Raw genomic sequence first — 22,966 nt, 5'->3', positions numbered from 1 at the left:
TGGGTAATTCGTGAGATTTCGCTCTGCTGTACAGTAGCTGGTCACAGTAGGTTACTGTAATGATGGATGGAATTAAATTTGAATCCAATGACATATTATATATATCATTGAATGCGAAAAACGATTCTGAGATGGGATGGTTTATCTGTCTAGGATATATTATAGATTATTAAAAAATTTTCAAATCTTATTAGATTTAAAGAAGAAAATTTTTTATGAATTTCTAGCTTAAAATAATTTTCGAATTTTCGTGATTTTTACGTATGTTGTAAAAATTCAAACTTTTAATGGTTGTAAAAAAAATTGTGATTTTGTATTTATTTTATTTTTCAACTGCTGTTGTACCAATATGCTAGGAGCCTTGTATTAAATTTTCAAATCTTAGATTTAAAAAGAAAAACTTTTATGAATTTCTATTTAAAATAATTTGAATATTGCTGTAATTTTTACGTATGTAGTCAAAATTTAAACTTTAAATGCTTATAAAAAAAATGATCTCTCTAAAGTACCAGCCCAAGAACATTACTTTTCAGAAAAGATGCTACACTTGATACTTTTGAACAAGTTTAGAGGGAGAAAAGTGTTTACAGAGTAAAAAATAAACATCATTGTAAAACCAATACATTCCTCGCTCCGCTCTGCAGAATCTAAAATTGACTATATTATAGGTACGTTAGGTTGAGATTTGTTAAATAATTTTAAAATTATGTAATAAAATGTTATAATATCTAAATAATTAATTAATTTTAATCTGTATCCTTTGTACCGAGACCATCTCCAAAATTCATTCATTATCAACTTCACTATATTAATCAATAGACAATAATATTCTACTACGCTAGTATATGTTAGGTACCTAATATATTTTATAAATGAAAGATGAAACATACTCGTACAAATAATTTGTCTGTTATTGACTGTTTAGTCAATATATTAGGCCACGAAACAACTATTACCTATATTATTCCACAGTTTCAATTCTGGTTTAGTAACTTCACTAAAAATCAAATAATTCAAATACATACATAAATAATAGTCGATGATATATTTAAATATTCTCCAGTTCGATATTTTTTTAATAAGCAGAAATAATAATACATATACCTATTATGATTTACTTTTTAATTAATCATCAACTACTATAAGTCTAGCTATTTAAAAAATACATTAATCACGTTAATTTTATATGATAATATACACAAGAATTACATAATCATTTATCAGATAATCGAGCTGTATAAAGTTTCATACTATCAAATGTCTAAATGATGGCATTGTTATGTTTGCTAAGTTTGCTTAGAAATTGTATCGAAAACATCTATTATAGGCTATAACGCTATACATCATAGATAGTATTATTTTACTACGCTTATTTTTCGAGATTTATACTAATTATTATATAACTGAATATAAATTTATAGCATTTGTCAATAATGCTCCTTATTGATGGTCGTCTCTTGCCGCTTTTTACTTATTACAAGTAATCAGTTATTACCTACTTACTAACTATTGTATTAATATAGGTATAGGTTTTAATACATAATTTACACATTATATTATATTGTATTATTTATAAATTTGAGTAAACCATCTTAATATTGAAATAATGAAATGTACCCAATAACATCGCAGATCGAATCCGTCCAACGAATTGCAAACAAATATCATTTCATCATATTATTATTATTATTTTCTCTATCTCATAAACTGCATGCAATCAGGGGTATGTTGGACATGGAGGAAGGGTCCATGGATATTTTAGAGGCTCGTTAAAATTAATTTTGATTTTTGAAATCTTGAAATAATGATAGGAATACTTATTTTATATTATATATACAGGTATACTGTAATTTGTTTTATAGAAATAATGCATAACAACCCGATTCCCCAATGATAGCTGCACATAACCAAGATAATAATATTATCACTTCATAATAAACACTAATTATGATCGCAAAAATAGGTACATTGAATCACATATGGCATAACATTGCAGTCTAGGTCCCAAGCGATTTTTGGACATTTTATGATGCATTTATATGTGATGTATACTTGTGGATCACAATGGTTGTACTGAGTGGTAGCTTATGATATAAATTATAAACCAATCATTTGCAATTAACCAAATTACGCCACTGTACAGTAATACTGTCTACAGTAAAAACAAGTAGTACAACAGCGATCAATCAGTACCACTAATTAAATATAAATATAATTATTTTAATCAGTAACAACTTTTATATCATACTATTATAGTTTACCAACATAAGTAATGTTATAATATTATATGGCAGGGGTCACCAACTAATTTCTATGGGGGTCCGTTTTGAAACTTACCAAACTTTACGCGGTCCAAACAGTTTCAATGACATAATTTATAAATTTGTGATTATATTTATTTATCTATTCACATTGTATTTTACACACATTAATAAATAGGTATATACATTTTAAAATTTGTATTTATATTTATTTCTTTATTTAAATTGAATTTACAAAAAAAAAGATTATGTTTGAAATATTTCATTTTTAATGTGAAAAATTGGTCAAATTCATACGCGTCACTCCGACGACGGCGCGTTTCCCTCGCCGGTTTGGCGCGTATGAACTTAATCAATGTAAAATGAAAACGAGCTCGCGGTCCATAAAAAAAGTGCTCGAGGTCCGTATCCGGACCGCGGTCCGCCAGTTGGTGACCCCTGTTATATGGTATCATAAATTTTATCATAATTAAATATTCGATTTAACGAACAAATTTTTTTTTAAATATCAAAAAACTTATTTAAAATTACACTTTATAAAATTGAATTGCTATCGAGATTATAATATAGATTTCTGTCGGGCCTTGGTCAAGTTTGTGCCATGATTTTATTTTGTATATAGTAGGTAACGTTTATTCTTTATATAAAGACAAATTCAATACTGTTTGATTATTAAGTTTTATTAGTATTTAGTTTTTGAAAACTAAAATATTACATTTGTTTAGGTATAAGTGTATTACCTATTACCTATATAATAAATGATAGTATATAGTAGTTATATACCATATAGGTTGGTATAGTATTTACATTTTACACAATATTGATTGTTTATCCATATAATATTGGCTATACATACAATAAGACAGTAGACACTATACTCCGGGGTCAAATTCAACCAAGGTGGTCGTAAAAGCAAGCAATTAGTGTGTATCATGTGGTCAAAATCGTTCCATAAAATATATACACCCCTCTATTGTTATAGACATTAATGTTCCGTATACGACGTATAAATTGTAAGAACGGTTAACTCTAGTAATATAATTTGAACCACAAGAAATTGAGTTAAATTATCTTCTTATGCTATTTGAAAATTGATGAACCAATTTATAAATTATATTTATGTTTGTATATACAACAGACTAATAATCAGAAATTTAAATTAAGACTAATAATAGTATTAACTTATTGCGTTAAACTCTTTAGTACATACTTTATTTTTGAATTTATAAACACATAAATAGAATGACTGTATATAACATACGAATTTATGATAATCTTTTAAAAATGGTTTTAATTTAGAAATATTAATGGTGATGTACAAAGAGAACTGAAAAGTATAATCCAGCAAACTAAAAACTAATTAAATATATATTAAAAGTATGCATAATAACCAAATTATAATAACTAATAATTAGTAGTGTAAAACTTAACATTCTGAAAATAGGGAGAAGATTTGCAAAATGTAAAATATTGTTTGAAATACATTGATGTACATTTTTTGATTATAAATTTAATTTTTGTTCTTGGTACCATTAATAATAAACCTATACCTGATAATAATTAATAATTACATTTGTAAACAAATTATCCTTACAACAATAACAAACTTCTAATACCTAACTATAATAACAATTATAACAAAAAAAAAAAAAAAAAAATTATGACAATATCGATTATAATTATATGGGTACCAATTATCTATAGTAATAATGTAAGGAATATAATATATCAAAAGCCATATTATGTTTAGCGCACCATTATGGTCGATGTTATAATAATGTATAATTTGTTTAAAGTGTTATTGTAATGTATCTTGAATACTAATTTCTAAACTATATATTACCCCTCAATTTCATGCTGAACGACGGGGGTTACATTTTTTATCGCTAAAATAATTCGATAAATTGTAAATAATATGGCTTATTTTATAACAAAAAAAAAAACCGTGTACAAATATTTAACCTATTTTATTTGTAATTAGTAATTACTAATAAATATAGTTATCAAATATAAGTCGAAGAATTAGGTTTGATTTACTAAATAACATAATAACATAATATCATTATATTAGATCTGTATTACCATATTATGTTATTGTTGCCTACTATTATGTACTATATGTAGTTAACTACATTACTATGATTGATACACCTATATATTCCTATCATATCTATTCCCCCCCAATATTGGTCGTCTCTTATATTGAATATACTTATATGCTCTGGATAGTTTTTCAAAACACATCAGAAATTCAGGAGGCTTCTTGCGGGTTTTTTCACAATTACAGTAACCTTAACCTAGGTAAGTATATGATAATGACCAATGAAGTGGAAATTGCTGCTTATGTGAGTAAACCCCAACTACTGCAGACTATACAGCAAGGATTATCGAACATAACGCAAAGGGTTCTTCAACATTATATAATCCTACTTAACAATAGATACACATACCCGTCAGCCAGATGTAAAAGACGACCAACGTTTATTCGTACCCAGATCCCATGATCTCATGAAACAATGTCGTTCACTATGGAAAAATATAATTGTATTATGTTTTATTTTGTTTTATGCCTATAATATTTATCGATAAAAATAAGTATAAAAAAGCGAGTAAATAGGTAACTCTCTGCTGTACATTATGTGTCTACTCTGGGGGAGTCACTGTAATCATTACAGTGTAATGGATGCGTTAAATTTGAATTCAATTATATAGGATCATTGTATACGAAAAACGATTCTGAGCGAAAACGGCTGGTCAGCCTATTATATTACTTAGTATTAGACATCTTATGGTATTTTTGTCATTAAAATAATTTATTTTACTACTAGACAATAGCATTACAATAGGTATAAAATTGACTAAATGATAACGAGTTAAATCTGCAATTAAAATTATTGAATTTTTCAACAATTATTCTAGAATTTTAGGAATTATCATGCAAATTCAAGTTTTTTTTTGTATCCGCAGTTTTGCAGACATTATAATTTATTAAATCATTTAAATTTAATTTTGAAGAATTAATTAACCTCAATTTGACGTAAATGTTATGCTAATAAGTATTATTATTGTTAGATTTATATGGACTTTAAGATAATATTAATCTTAGCAGTTGGCACGCAATAAATACAATTTAATTAGTTTTAGTAAAGGCTACAAATAAAATAATCTTAGTGATTACAAATAATTAGCCATTTGTACCACAAATAATAAACATAAATGACAGAAATCATACTCTAAATTGAACCTTTTATGATAGAAGTTATGAGAAATAAATTATATCAGTTTGTTTAATTTTTGTTAGTAAATTATTGATTTTATTAACTTTAATTAACTATTATTTGCTTTAAAAGCTACATGTACACACGAATAATAATTTTAAACAACAAAATAATTATATAATTGTTATTCGTCGTCTAAATCATTAATTCTGTCCCAAATTGACTTTAATGTAGGTATTTATAAAAATTCAATGTTATATATATATATATTTATATTGTTTGGTTGCATTATGAACTATTAGGTACTTATGAGAAACTTTGTTTTAAATTTTCAATTCTAAGTTATAAAAGTAATTTAATTTTTCAAATACAAAATAATTTTCGTGGTTTTGATATATTTGTCAATATTTAAACTTAAAAGGTTAATATAGACTAAAAATTTGTAGTAAAACAAATATAAAAACGTCAGACCACGCGACTTATTGACATATGACAGATGACATTTTCGAGAAAAAAACTTTTCTCGTAAATTACAGTGTAATAATTTTTATTGTTCAAATCACTGAAAACTGAACTGTGATGCCTTAAAATCAAATTTATAATATTTAATATGTAATATATTACCTGCATATAATATTATAAGCTTAGAACTTTTTAATTCAATACATTTCATTTCGGTTATTGAAGTTTTATTATTTTTTTTTTTACTCGTGTAATATTATAAAAATAATTTTATCAAAAAGTAATTTCCACTACATTTTCGTTTCTTACTCTAACACAATTTTAATGAGGTCGCATAATGCATTACAAACAAATTAACGTTCTTACATACAATAACAAATTGTTAATACTAAACGCCACATTATATTATCAATATGAAGTATGCGCTTTAGGTAAATATTTAAGTATTATATCAGTCGTCAGTATTTGCATCAACGAACATAACTTATTAATATATATAGATTATCTATGATAGCTTTTGATTATATAACTTACCATATTACTATAATTAGAGGACCTTTAAAACTTTAGATTCAGTTTATAGTGTTTGAGTTAGCAATGTATATATACCTATCTACCTAATACAAAAATAATACAATAGTCTACACTGTTTTTTTTTTTTTTTTTTGTAGTTCTTTGTTGATTTTTACTTATTTACTTATCTAAACTATTATCTTAAAATATATACTGTAATAAAAGGTTTTCTGTACCGGATCTATTCAAAAATATACAGTTTAATTGGTAATTGGTATTAAATATTACGGTTATTTATCTACTTAGGTTAAATAACTGTGACCGTGGACATTATAATATAATATAATAACTACCTACCAGTTATTATATGTAGTATATACTATTTTCGCACGCTTCACCACAAGTTAGACATTTATTATTATTTTTAATTTAAAAGTGATGACTGATACATGCAAGAATCAGTATTATTATATAATATAAATTGTTTACAATAAAAGCCATTTAATAAGTATTTAATACGCTCAATACAGTAATAATGTATGAGATAATGAGTAATTATATTGTATTCTAATTTATACCTTTAATAACAAATATAACCACAAATTTCGAAAATAAAAATGTTAAAAATATTTCTCAACTAAAACATAAATTTCTGATTAAGAAGTATTTATTTATTTTTATGAAATAACCCGTATTGTATCCGGATTGACAAAATCATTTAAATATTATAACTATTTATATATGATATAAGGATCATAGTGTTATATTTATATGACTATATATGTTTATTTATAACATTCATCTTTAAAAGTGTTGAATATGTCTAAAAAGTAAAAAGCAAGTTATCGTCTAATGATTTTTAAATTTCACTCATCACTATTATTTACAATATTACATACATATATATTCAGCATTTATGAATTGAAATGAAGTAAAAGGTTAGTTATAAAAGGTAGCTTGTGACACCACTGATCTTGCTAAATCTATAGACGCATATTTTATGAAGATTGGTTGAAAACTGTGAATTTGAATTAGGTTCATCCGACTTAAGCCCTTAATTTTACAACATATAGATGTGTATACTAATTATAACTGATTCAGCACGCGGCGTGGATGCTTCCCGTGACAAATTAAATAATACCAGTGGATTTATCGCTTCTCAGACTTATCCGTTATTTGTAAGCTGTCCAAATTTTTAAAACGGTAATTTGAGTTGATTTTACCAAACACAAAAATATATAGATCTAAAATGAATACAATTATTACAATTACATAGTAATTTATAAGAATTATTTTATCTTATATATGTTATATATTTAATGGTAACAATATACCTAACAAAAAAATATTTGTTTTATACGTAATCCAACGAATCCTTGTGCGTGATCTTCTCTTTAAAATGCAAAATTAAAAAATTTCTTATGATGAGGAGCACATTTTTGGATATTGAAGATTTTACTAATATATAGATTAGGTATAATTGGTGTAAAGTATTTCAATATGAATTTATTTTATGATTTATGATTTAATTTTTAATTTAATTATTAATCTTACGTGATAGTTTCACCTGGATGTATCGATTTGGATCGATGTATAATAATATAAAAATAGAGTACTTATAGTTAAAATATTTAGCTGTGAATTAGCACGTATCGTAATAGGATTGCGTTTGGGTATAAGGACCTTTTTATACTTTTTAAACGTATTTCCTTCCGGTAGCGGTGCATTTTATATGTATAATAGAATTTCAGTAACAATAACTAAAGTGTTTTTAGGGGTAAAAAAGTGTGCAAAAAATCTAGTCTTGTGAATAAAAAAAATGCTTTGGGGTAGCTCGATCCGCTTCAACGCTAAACCACAAAACATTTGAAAATTTTTTTTTATCATTTCACGGCTGTTAATGTATCGAAATGTGTTAGCCTTACAGTTTGCCATTCTTTCGTTATTATCCTGTTACATAATGTAGTCATTCAAGTATGAAATGTACCCAACGCATACTCCCTTTAGGAGGGTTAAAGGATCACTGTCAATATTGAGCACACATAAAATCATAAAATCTACAATTATAATGCTTATAGCCAACAATAATGTGTACAATGTACATATATAATGAAAGACATCAATACTTTAAAATATATTTTTAATATTCTTTGAATAACATATACTTATAATAGTTCATTTATTTATAAGTTAATGCTAGCATCCACATAATAGAAATTTAGCACCATACACTATATAGATCCAAAAATAAATAATAATAAATATAGATAACATATAGCCATATAGGCTGTATAAATTTAAATAAACATACTCTTAAAATATTCATTAAAAAATTATATTTATTCGTATTAATAAAGAATAATCTATCACCTGCAAACCTATAATGTATAAATAAGAATTATGATTTATAATGTTATATTTAAATTTAAAATGTTATTATGAAAACAATAATTTCTAAATCGATTCGATGTTGTGGGTATACTTTTTTAAATACTACTCTATAATAAATCTGATTAATTTCTTTTATTTCATATTTTGTTATTAAAAATTTTGTTACGAAAAATCGGGCCAACTTCATTGTTTATTTTTAATTTTATCGTACTTAAATGTAAATATTTTTCAATTATATAAGAATGGAATATAATATTATACCTTTTTGTTATTCAAATTGTATACTATATATCTCATTGAGCCTTAGTGCCGATTATTTATTAAGATCATATATGAGAGAGGTAGGTATATATAGTTTTTTAGTTTCTACAATTTCCCAATCATGGCTTGAATCATCAAAGCTAAAAAGAATACAAAACAAATTTACATGAGACATGTTTTTGCTGGCTCATTGATTTTTGTGGAAACAGTTAATACATGCATTTGGCGACGATATTGTCCCTGGGGTGCGTTAAAAAAAGACAAATTACCGATATTTTCATCATTTCAAAATAAGTGATTTCACGGGTAATTCGTTCGAATTTTACATATGTCAAACAGACATGTCCATATATTATTTTGTGTGTATGGGGATGATAAACAGGAAACTGGAATATCCGCGATTCAATATATTTCCTCATTTCACCCATGGTCTAGAGTTTCCTTGTTCCATGTGCATCTGTGGATGTACAGTCTGATCTTATCCCTTTGCCGTTCAGAAGGGGACTATATACTAATGATGAAATAAAGACTGTGTGAAGGACAGTTACAAAATTACGTACGTATTATTATTTTTAATAAAAAAATCCTAAAAAAAAATATCAACACACACACGCTGACCGGCATGAGTGAAATGATTAATGAGCAACTATACGGAGGGCTCTGGTGACGACACAGGTGAAATATAAATCGCCAGAGGGTCGTTGGTTATATATTATATGAGAAATAACTGGCAAAATATGGTCCATCGAGGATCGTCCATGACGCGCTGCCATCGCTATAGTTTTCTGAACTTATAAAAACGTAACACATGTTTCATAATACATAACTTTAATGGTACATTTATTGTAAAAAAAGAGCAACACATTTTTTTTTCGTTTCGATTTTTTATACCGTTAAGTATCAGTGCACGAAAATACTCTGATTCACTGATATCCAAAACACAAGTATGTATAGAAATAACAGCAGGTTTATCAAAACTAACGTATGAACACACTAATTAACTATTACCTACTACTTAGTACTTACAATACCTACATTGGTTACATTTAAAAAATCATATAATATGTAACTATTCATAAATTCATAATATTGACTGAAAAACTACTTAATATATTGATATTATAACAATTATGTAGATATACGTACTTTTTTTTATTAGAATAAAACTCTATTTGAATCAATGTAGTAATTAATATTAGCATTTCAATCAAGTCAAATATCTATATAATCACGATGATTGAAAATCAAACACATAAATTATATTTTAAAACGTAGGTAAATTGATTGTTTTGAAACAATATAGAATAGCTCGTGCATCGTATTTATAAGTATGTAGGTTAGTGTAAGTACTTACATTAAGAAAATAAAATAATTTAACGAAAGTTCAACACTAAAATACTGAACGAAAGAAACAATGTATGGGTATAGCTATTTGAATAATTAGTATAAAACGCTGCCAATTAATTTGTTTTGTCCTTTGTTGAGCAGCTATAAGCATTTAAACAACTTTAAAAGAATTCTCTTAATGTACCCAAAGGTTTGGTTATCGAATTAATCCACTTTATTATTTTCTATAATACGACTACCTAATTGGCGTAATTTATTTATTTTGTACTATAGTTGTTATATAATTTGAAAGCAAATAAGAAATATAATACAAGACATATTTCAAACGCGTATGAGTGGTATAACAAAAGTTTCTGTTTCAAACTAATGTTTGAAGGACAGAAAAACGCTTCATTGTAAGTTATAAACTTATAACGTATCAATCTGCGACGCTTGTCCGTGTTTACTTCATATTATAGCAGACGCGATCGTGTGTGAAAATTCAGCGGCTGCTCAGCACCCCTCTACATTCTTTTATGAACACACCATAAATTCAAAATACACGATATTAAATTGTATTATAATATAATATAATAATTATTATACCATATAATATACTATAATGCAATACTTAAAAAAGTAAAACAATAACACCCCTCGACCAGACTATTATATTATTTTGATGCACTGAACTTGTGTAGTCGTGTATTGTGTGTACAAATAATATTGTAATAGGTATAAACATAATATTTTAGACGTCTTATTAAAAAAACTGCAGCATCAATTAAATGTAGTTGTGTACCACACGGAAATTATAAATTTATTGTCTAGTACATATTCATATGTGTTTGTGTTTGCTTATGTATAACTGTCGTTTTAATGATACCATAAAGAATAAAAAATACTGAATGTTCTGTTGTATTTTTTTTACGTACTATTATTACGACCGTACAAATGCTAGTGTTGTCAAGGTGGTTCCAGCAGAAGGGCCGAGAACGTATACCTACCGTTATCAGATCGAACGGGTTTTTCTTCTTCCAACATCGTCGTTATCATCACAGTGTGGTAAGATTTATAGTGTTTCCGTTTTTTATTTTTTGATCTTTTTGAACTCTGACCGACATCGGTGTGTGCATAAGACCGGAGATGAAGATAGATGAAAAATCATAATAGAGCCACAATACGCACATAATATTATTATTAGATACATACCTAGGTACCTAATATTAAAACACACTGCTGATATACCTATCTAACTTCGTACAAGAGAGATAACGAGATAATTTGTTTACCTGTGTCATTTCGTGTAAAAAGCTGTTATGTACAATTAATTTAATAATGCTTTCTATTTTTACCAAGACGAACGAGAGTGGCCTATGTCTATGTGTGTAAGTATGAGTGTGCGTCAATGTACATACATGGCTAAATGAGTGACAAGTCAATAAATCATTCATTACACTATATATACTACAGCAGGGGGTAACTTTTATTGGTTTGTTGGTATGTATATTTGTACTATATTATGTGCATATATAACATTAATTATATTGTTTTTAATACATTATTGTACATGCTTTTTATTTTTCAACAATACACATTTTATAGGTACACCATATGAGATAAACAAACATATTATTATTTAATTATGAGCAATTAGAGTTATAACTGTATTAGTTTAGATGTCGTGTATTACACTTACTATAATATATTATGTGTAATTGCAATTCATAGGTATTTCATTTGTATACGCCATTTTATCGTATACAAACAAAATTAAATTGAATAAGATGATTGATGGTGATATAATTATGGAATTTGTATTATTATTTAATAATATACTGAGCAATATTAATTTTCTTAATATTATTGTATAACGTACATATTATTTATATATTAATCATGTTAATTTGTGTTATTTAATAAATACTTTTGATAGTCAAACGTATAATAAAAATGTTTTATTGTTTATTGATCTTATAAATTCAACTCGGAAACAGAGGCTGTTATTTAAATTATCTAAATTGTGAATTATAATATTATTATAAATTGCATTACCTATGTTACATTTTTCAACAATTCAATTATATTTTGTTATTTAAATGTATTAATTTTAAAAGTTTTAGGATTTTCTTGTTTTTTCCAGATCAATATATTCATCATACAATATTATTATAACTACAATACGTTAGTTCTAAACTTGTAATACCTATATTGATTGCTTTAATAGATTAGACCTGAAATTGTCATACAAGGCTATGATATGTGTAATTGATATTCTATAACCAAAATGTTTAATAATTATTTGGACTCTTTTTTTAAAGGCAATTAAAAATTTAAACGAAGAAGAACAATTTTTAGTTATTTTCTAATAATTCAAAATAATTATTTGTAGGGACTTGAAACAATTACGTATTTTATATTATACACAATAATGAAATTTTCTGATCCTAGGTTATACTTTGTGAGACAAAGTGAAAACATTAATGTTACGCATCCTCTTAAATTATATACTTCGATAGTAATATTATTATGTTTTACATATTATTATATAGAATTCTAATTAATTTGTTGGGCGATGGAATATGTAATACACCATAGACCCAGTGGCGGACTGGACGACCGGGATACCGGGAAATTTCCCGGTGGGCCGTTGCTGGTATAAAATATATAATATTTATTAATATTTTAATGGTGAAATAATAAATTAAAATATTATCTAATAAGTAATAAGTATGTAATATAAAATATTATTAAACATAAAAACCTAGCTTTCTGATTAGGTATTTTAAAATGCGGGACTGTCTTGTGTTCGGCCAGACCAGGCTTACAGTAGGTTACAATAATAGTAGGTCACTGTAATGAATGATATTAAATTTGAATTCAATGATATAATATTATTGTGTACAAAAAACGAGATTTTGAGACGGTATGTCTATAATATTACTATAGGTAGGCAATAGGCATATTTTATAATATTATTGTAATTAAAGTAATTAATTTTAGTATTAGGCATTAGTATATTTTCTACAGTAGGTTAAATTAATTTTTCCCCAAAAAAATGCATTTGAAAATGTCATTGTGTGTAGGTATAAAATACAATAATATGTCAATATATTCTTAAAAGCTTCTTATATCCACAAATAATATTTATTTTTAAATTACAACAAAATAACCAAAATCGATATTATTGGATTTAATATGTAATTTTGTCCAAATTTTTGTTTAATAATAATAAATTTATTTATTGCTAGTAGTTGATAAATGTGAACAAAGTGTATGGTTAACATATGAATTTTCTAGCTTTGCTCTATACACTGAGGTAATATCGTAGAGCAAGAATACTAATCTAGATATAATTAAAAAATTTTATTTTATTTAAAATAAAGAAATAAAAATTCACAATTTGAATTTAAAATGGCTATAAGAAATAACTGTGTTTATATATGTTTTAGATTTGTTGGCCATAATAAGAACAATTTATGAGAATCTATATTTTAAATTTTTAATCCTTAGTTATAAAAACTAAACATTTGATAATTTTTTAATTACAATGATTGATAATTTTCAAGATTTTGACACATTTTGTGAAAGTTCAAACTTTAAATGATTATAAAAAAAATTGTGCCTATGCATTTTTAATATTTTTCAATCGTTATAGTAACAATATATGAGGAGCCTTCATTACCTTTTCACGCACTTTGGGACAACAAATACAATTTTATTGATATATTTATAGAAAAAAAAATTAAAAAACATGAAATTTTAAATTGCCGTAAACAGTTCAAAACAAGTCAAAATATTTTGAAAATGTTTTGGTATATAAAAAATTCTAATATAAACATTCAGTCAAAATTGCATCTATCTATGGTCTTTTGTTTTAGAGTTAAATCAAAAAATTAAAATAATTTTTCTTTTGTTTTTCACGGCACTTTTGAAAACTACTGGGAAAACTACCAACTAGATTCACTACCTACTTTCCTATTAGAAAAGATAATGTTGAAAAAAATCTAAGCATTTTTACTGTCCTAAAAGGTGATGATAGACACAAAAAAAAAATTAAAAACACACACATCATTGTAAAAACAATACGAGTACATTCATCGCTCCGCTCAGAATCTAAAATAGTTATTAGGTATTGTATAGACCGTTATAGCATCCACATGACGTATAAAAAATATATTATATATTTAAAAGGCCGTTAGCATATTGAGGGCCTCTACAATTATTATGATTTTCCTGGGCTGTGTTTTTCTCCCAGTCCGCCACTGCATAGACCTATATGTATACTACGTTTTAAAACTTTTCAAAATTGGCAAATTGGACTTAGCAAAATATACATTTATTATATAGTGCATTTAACATTCACATATAAATCCATGTATTACTTATAAGTTATAAGCGGCGATCACCTTTTGTTCATGATTCAATGTTTTTATACCATCCAAATTCGAGTATTATATTAATTATATAAATATAATCGTATTGTTTAATAATGAGCCGATGCGTCAGAAACAATAACTGTAACTCTGAAATGTGATGGTATTTTTGATAATAAGTATACAGTGGAAAGTGTATTATTATAATTTACATTTTTATTAATATTAATATGAAACGACCATGCAATATTTTGATCATTCGATATGATACGTACGGCGCCCTCTGGTGACCTATACAATATACTTTGTTTGAATTACATAGTACATTCGATAACGACGGAGTTAAATATAGGCATTTTTATATGTGCTTATGTAAATGTGTGCACCGTGCACAGTAAATGATTATTAAAGTGGGACAGTCGACGTATGTGTGTAGTAAAATGAGTAGAAGATGACAATATGTCAGTAACTGCATAAATATAATTTTTTTTTTGGTCTAAGATATCAATCATTTACCGATTACAATTATGAATTAGGTGCCTATATTGAGGATGGTGCTGTTATTATATGTTTTGTTAAGTGTGTAAGTTTTTGTAGGATAGATTCCTGATAGCGGTTGGCCAGCAGCACATGGACAACTATCGTGAGTTTTTCTTCACTATTTGTTCTGTATTATTATTGTATTTCTTTATGTTGTGCCAAACCGGCAAGGTATAATTATTGTATACCAATATTATAATATTTTATTTGTTAGGACATTAATAACGACCTTTATATTTTATATAAACAGTTTGCTTACCATATTTATTCATGTTATCTTTTTATTAGAGTTAAGTTCATCCGTCTACCGACACACAAACTCGTATACACACTTACATCCTAACACACGTTTAGCACAACAGACAGCACCAAGTTCGATAGTATTTTTGCCAGGCAATCTCGACCATTTCTGTTCGAACTAATACAACAGCACACACCCTGCTATATCATTATTATAGGAGCAAAAGGGGGCAATATTGGTGTCCGGGCGCTCGTTTTAAAGCATGACACTCCCAGACTAAACGTTTTTTTGAACATTTTGAAATTTCACCTATACAATAGTTTGTAAATGTTATGAATATTTTGTTAAAGTAAAAACCTTAAAGAGAGCCAAAAACAAATGACTCACAAAATATCTCTTACCCTTTTATCAAAGCGAATGCTCTCCTTGTGTCGTCGAAACTATATACTGCAACATTGTGTATGGTGGTTTAATTCTTAACTATACTGGCTAGGTTAAGTTGTGAGATATTTCAACGAACGATCGTTAGATGGCGTTTGTTGATACCATAATAGTTTCCGCCCAAAATCCCCAAATTCAATTTACGTACAACATTTGAGGTCCACTGAAAACATTTCGATGCTAATCCATTAAATATTTATTTAAATTTTAGTTCATAGTATACGCACATCCAAATTTCACAACCAATGGATTACGATTACTGACATAACTGTGGGTACAACTTACCGAGGTCAAAACAACCAATATTCGTTCGTGTTTCCGGATTCGTATATTCAATACCTATATAAATCGGCAAATCGCATTGAAATAATTTATAATAGAACGTAATCGGCGAGTTAAATATGTTTAACTCAATACGATACTGTAACCGTCGTGTAGGACGAAGGGAGTTTAAGTTATGGGAGCTAGTTATAAGTAATATGGTATTATACTTTTACGAGACCTATTTTTACTGATGTTATAGGTATCCTGTTAGGCGATAATAGATATATATATATAATAGATACCTATTAAATACTGGAGAGGTACATTAATACAGATTTAAATAACGTGAAATTTGAAGAATAATATTATATAAGGATAAGTATTGTTCTGTAACAGAAATAAGTCAACTCAAAACTGGTGAGAAAATTTAATTTAACTTTGGTAAGCAATTTTTTTTTTAGAATAAACGCTTATTCAAAATGTATTATTATACAGTTCATTTAATACCTACAACATTTTATAAAAATATTTTATCAGGAAGGGGAGTAATGTATAGATAATCACCGCAGATATGTGACACCGTTATACAAACAATAAACATAACTAATACTAAATAGACAAAAACTAATAATGCTTACTGGACATATTTCATACACATATACCTATTATATTTAGGTAGATATCATAGTACCATACACCTATGTCAATAATATAAAAAAAGATCACAAAATTCTAGGCCAACATAATACCATAATTTTAACTTTAAATGTCTATAAAAAAAATAAATAATGGGAAAGTGCATATCACTCTGCTGTAAAGTAGGTTACAAGTAGATAGAATTAAATTTGAATCCAATGATATTATATCATTGTGTACGAAAAACGATTATGAGCGGAGACAGTTTATCTGTCCATGATTTATTATAGATTATTATTACTTATTATTAATACTTATCAAAAAATAAAAAATTTTATGAATTTCTATCTAAGATAATTTGAACATTGCCGTAATTTTTACATATTTAGTGAAAATTTGAGCTTTAAATGCTTATAAGAAAAAATCGTTGACAAACTTGTAAGAAATCTTGTATTAAATAAATTTGAAAAGAAATTTTTTATGAGATTGTAGCTTAACAAAATTACATGAAATGTTTTAAACAATAGTTATTAACATCTTATTTTATAAATAGCTTTACTACCACTTACTTTTATTAATGAAAAAAATGTTTGAACATTTTTTTGTTGAAAATAGAATATTATTCAGAGATATATATTTAGTAAATACTATTTCTAATTTTCTATTACATACAACCAATGTAATATTCTTAATAAAGTCTTACATACTTAGGAAATAAGAATGATACAAATAATATAATGATTGCCTACATTTATTATGATGCTCGTATAAATCAAAAATTCCCATTTAAGAAGATGTGAATTTTTGAATAAATTACAGAACTCGTGTGTAATTTTCAATAATATTTTAAATCTACACACTCATAATTCATTTAAAAATGACTAGTCCACACCATAAACAAAGCATCGGATTCCTCCGGCTCCATTGGGTCTCGTGTGTAGATGCGTCGTTTAGCTCGCGACACGAACCACGGGGTGACCGAAGTTTCGACGGAGTTCTGCGACGCATGTGTTGTAGCTGGTTAGGAGACGACGTTGTATGGAGGTGTTATTTAAAAGTTTTAAATGAAAAAATAAAAACAAAGAGAAAAAATATTAATGGGCGGAATGAGCTGTAAAGGAGACAAGGGAAAGTAACATATGGTTATGACAGGGGAAATAACACGGTTATGACCAGTATAGCCGAATCTTATGTTTAAGTTACATTTTGAAAATTTAGGATAGGGCCGCTTCATATTGACCAGGTTCCTCTCCACGGTATTCCATTTTTACCGATATTAAGATATTAAGATATTAGGCATCTTGAAATGTTTTTGGCCCCACTATAGATTTATAGGACTTCGGCGCCATAATTTATAGATGGTTTATTTTTTTATTAAATTAGGAACTTTGAATAACAATGTTTTTTCGTCAATAAATAATCTTTCAATATTTGAATAAACTTGAAAATGTAATACAAAGTCTCATAAGGCGGTTGTTCTTAATGTAATTGAAAAAAATATATATAGCATAAATTCAGAATATATTTTTATGACTAAGTTAGGGGATTTTGAAAAAAATCGACATAAACACGAAAATGTTCAAATTAATTTGAGTTAGAAATAAAATATTTCTCTTTATATCTAAAATTTTAATTTTTAATATTAGATATTTTAAAAGCTCATATAAATATCTATTGTCTACTTTAAACCAAATAATATTTGAATGTTTTGACAGTCAACAGGTACAATTATGTATTTTCGAAAATTCTATATGATTTTTAAACCATTACATTTTGTTTACATTATCTATACATACGGCTCTTATCAAAGTTTTTTTAATTATGGTATGTACTTAAAAATAAAATTTGTTTTTATAAGAACACTTCACTTGAAAAGGATTTGTATCAATGTATACTTGTCTAATGTCTAAGATTTCGGTGACATATTCTTCATTTATTTTTTTTTAATGCTAACTTATTAGTGGCCAAATTCTGAACATATCAAAATCATCAATTCTAAATGTACGCAAGGACAGTGTTTTTAAAAACTAATTGTCATACAAATGATTCTCATTATACTAAGTTATGCTTAGATTTTAGGTAATATTTCTTTTATTGTAGTTTATACGAAAACCGTGACTTTCACAAACCCTGTACTATCATACGTTGCAATTATCACCGTCATATGTACGTTTGAGTGGTTATAATTGCAACGTATGATACTACAGAGTTTGTGAAAGTCACGGTTTTCGTATAAACTACAACAAAAGAAATATTACCTAAAATCTAAGCATAACTTAGTATAATGAGGATCATTTGTATGACAATTAGTTTTTAAAAACACTGTACATTTAGAATTGATGATTTTGATATGTTCAGAATTTGGCCACTAATAAGTTAGCATTAAAAAAAAATAAATGAAGAATATGTCACCGAAATCCTAGACATTAGACAAGTATACATTGATACAAATCCTTTTCAAGTGAAGTGTTCTTATAAAAACAAATTTTATTTTTAAGTATCTACCATAATAAAAAAAACTTTGATAAGAGCCGTATGTATAGATAATGTAAACTAAATGTAATGATTTAAAAATCATATAGAATTTTTGAAAATACATAATTGTACGTGTCGACTGTCAAAACATTCAAATTGTTTAAAGTAGACAATAGATATATATTTATATAAGTTTTTAAGGTATCTGATAATCAATATTAAAATTTTAGATGCAATAATAAATATTTTATTTTCAATTTAAATTCATTTTAAAAGTTTCGTGAATATATACAACACGATTAAATAGATAATATTATTAAATTAAACGCATTGCATCATATGTTATATTGTAAAATAATTAACATATTTAATTAATGGGCATATTACTAGAGCCACAACAAATCATTAGCAGGAAGAATTTCTTTGTCCTATTCCACAATGATTTACGTCGCTTTGCAATAACTGGGGTTATCGTCGGCTCTGCATCGTCACTACAACCGACGTCGATTGTCGGTTCCAGGAAATTAACTGACTCTGGACGGTTCGTCGAGCCGCCTTCAGACTCTACCTCACCAAACTGCATTAAAATGTTGGGCATCGACACTGCTCGTCTGTGTGGTAGTGAATTCTCGAGATCATGATGAATTTCAGATGCAATGGCAGGCATCACTGGTGCCGCCGCGCTCATGAATCCAATATGATAACAAAATGTCGGACTCTCATAAGCCGCTATAATTGTAGGGATCGGTCCTTTAGTTGGTTCGTCTGGAGTCACCATCACTGAATCCTCTAGCTTTGATGAGTCACTGGAAAGTGTATCCATCGCGACATTCGACTCTTCGGGGCAGTTCTCGGCGACAGAAGATGTCTGAAGCATTGCCATATTGGGCATTGAATGACATCTTCTGCTCTGCGATAAATCCACGGGCCCATGACTTTCCAGTGCTTTTGGCTGATTTTTACGGAGATCATCAAAAATCTGCAACATACAATCGGTCGTGGATTGCACGAGTGGATCGCCGGCAGAAGATCTCTCCACCTCTGGCACTGAGCTAAGTCTTTCATCCGGCTGCAAACTAGTTAGACCGTGACTTTCCAAAGTGTTCCGTTTAATTCCCTGAAGATCGTCGAATACTTGATGCATTAGATCATTCTTGGACGATGCATTCTGCATATTATCACCTTTTGACATCTTCAAATTTCAATTCGCTGATAATTGACACGATGTTCGTTAAATATTACGTTTAGTTTTGATTAATAAAATTAAGTAACACTTAATATATTTCAACAATTCTATAGGTACAACTGGTACAAGAATACAAATATAGGTACTTAATCACTTTTAACAACAATTGAACGAAATATAATAAGTGACCGTTTCAAATAGTACAAGAATGATACAATATATCATGATAATAAAATAAACATATATTTTAACACTTGTTTTTGCTATGGCAACAAAATTTTTATTTATATTTATTAGCTTTAAATCACGGTTTAAAATAAATTTATTTATAAAAACAACGGTTTATATCTTAAACCGTGCTTTAAATACTAGCTTATTATTATATCACAGAATAATATAAATAATAAATTAGTTATAATAATAAATAAAGTCTGTTAAAATATTGACTTGTTTTCAATTGTTTTCATGTCTTTGGTGCATTTTACAATGCATATTTCAGTAGTTTTTAGTGCTTTAAAAGCCGATCCTTAGTGATAACACACCTCTTAAATTCTAAGGAAAGAATGTTAAAAATTTTATTTAAAATTAAATATAATGAATACCTACATTTATTATGATGCTCGTATAAATCAAAAATTTCCATTTAAAAAGATGTGCATATCAATTATCACATGTAATTATACTTAAAATCTATGCGTTATTTCATCAAGGAATTGTCTCAATCGCATGTGTGGTTTCGGTTTTTCACACGTACTTCATATCAAATTTTATTCACTAGTTTCAATAGTTTGCTGTTAATTTTGATATTAGAAAAAATTTACCTATTATTGAACTTTAAGATAAGAAAATTATCTAGTTTCTTTCGTTGATCTTTTACAATATTCAAATTTTTCAACGAGTTATGGAACTAATGTGCAATTTTCAATTATTTTTAGTAGTTAGTAGTAGTTTATATTTATTTATAAATTTCTGTCAAATATAATTTTAACATTGCACTTAATTTTACGTATTTAGTTTAATTTGAACTTTAAATGCTCATAATAAAAATCATTCCTATGTATTTTTATTATTTTTCATCTGCTATCGAAACAATATGTAGTAAGCCTTATATTAAATTTTTAAGATTTTTGACCCAAACAATAATTTCAAGTATCTGCGGTCGATGGCTTTAGAGTTACATCAAAATAAGAAAATCGCTAAATGAGAAATATAGTGAAAATCCAATGTTGTAAAAATTTAAATTTCAAACGCTCATCAAAACTTAATTTGACTTTCTGGAGGATATTTTTTTTACGATAAAAGTTGAAAACTTGTAAGAAATCTTGTTTTAAATTTTCAAATTTTAGATTTAAAAACAGAATATTTTATCAATTTTTAGCTTAAATTATTTTACGAATTTTCTTGATTTTTACGTATTTTGTCAAAATTCAAACTTTTAATGCTTATAAAAAATATTGTGACTATATATTTCTCTTATTTTTCAACTGCTATTGTAACAATATTTTAGGAGTCTTATTTTATTAAATTTTCAAGCTTTTCTATCCAACAAATAAATTTTTTTCGATATAAATTTAAAAAAAACTAATAACTATCGAAAATCGCGGTTCGCGGTGAATTGGTCGCGAACAATTTATCGCCGGTAAATTGATCGCGGGCAAATTGGTCACGAATACAATTGGTCGCCAGGATAATTGATCGTCAAACGAACATTTTTAGTTTTTAGTTATTTTATTATAATATTAGATATATTTCCGAGTTTTATGTTTTTAAAGTTTCTCACAGTTCATTAAATATAAAATTATAATAAATAAATAAACAAACAATAATAATAATATGAAATAATAATAATATTAATAATTATACATTTTTATTTATTTTTTTAATTATTAATATTATTATTATTTTGTATTATTATTATTTTTTTTTTTTTTTTTTTTTTATTAGGAAAGAGCCCTCGGCAGCATAGGCCATTGGGCTTACAAAATATGAATAGCTTAAATTAAATATTTACAATAAGAAACGTACAAGAGAGAACTTAATTCTAGATTTTGGATTGAAGGTTTGCTGTTGTGATGAATTGGATGATGTCTGTTATGGCCTTGGGATGATTTTGAAGTATTTCGGAGAGTGATTCGGAAAGGTTGAGGCTTGATCGGATGTTGTGGTATGTGCGGCATTCGGTGAGTAAGTGTTTAATGGTAATTTGGACGCCGCATGATGCGCATGTTGGAGGATCTTCTTTAGCCATTAAAAAACTGTGCGAAATTTGAGAGTGGCCGATTCTCAGTCTCGTTATGATGACTTCGAATTTTCTGGGTGTTTCGATGGGAAATGTCCAATTGTCTGTGTTGTGTTTTATTTGATTAAGTTTGGTG

This window comes from Diuraphis noxia, unplaced genomic scaffold (assembly GCF_037042655.1).
Source record: "Diuraphis noxia isolate RWA-SAM2 unplaced genomic scaffold, SU_Dnox_SAM2 contig0002, whole genome shotgun sequence".
Lineage (NCBI taxonomy): Eukaryota > Metazoa > Arthropoda > Insecta > Hemiptera > Aphididae > Diuraphis > Diuraphis noxia.
This window is presented reverse-complemented; position numbering follows the sequence as displayed.